The following is a 247-nucleotide window of genomic DNA, read 5'->3' on the forward strand; positions in this document are numbered from 1 at the left end:
TTATAGCCCAAGAACTCTATAAGGTGGCGGACAAGTCCTCTACCTTGGCAAGGTTAGCCTTTCCTCATCTCATTTGTCACCTCTGTTATTCGGTTGGAGTTGACATAGAGGGAGACATCCCTATTGATGAGGACAAGCCCATCACTAAGAAGAGGATGGAGCACACAAGAGACCCCACTCATCATGAGATCCCTGAGATCCTCAAGGGATGCACTTTCCTCCACAAAACTATTGGGAGCAACTAAAT

Source organism: Arachis duranensis, chromosome 6, assembly GCF_000817695.3.
Source record: "Arachis duranensis cultivar V14167 chromosome 6, aradu.V14167.gnm2.J7QH, whole genome shotgun sequence".
NCBI classification, from domain to species: Eukaryota; Viridiplantae; Streptophyta; class Magnoliopsida; order Fabales; family Fabaceae; genus Arachis; species Arachis duranensis.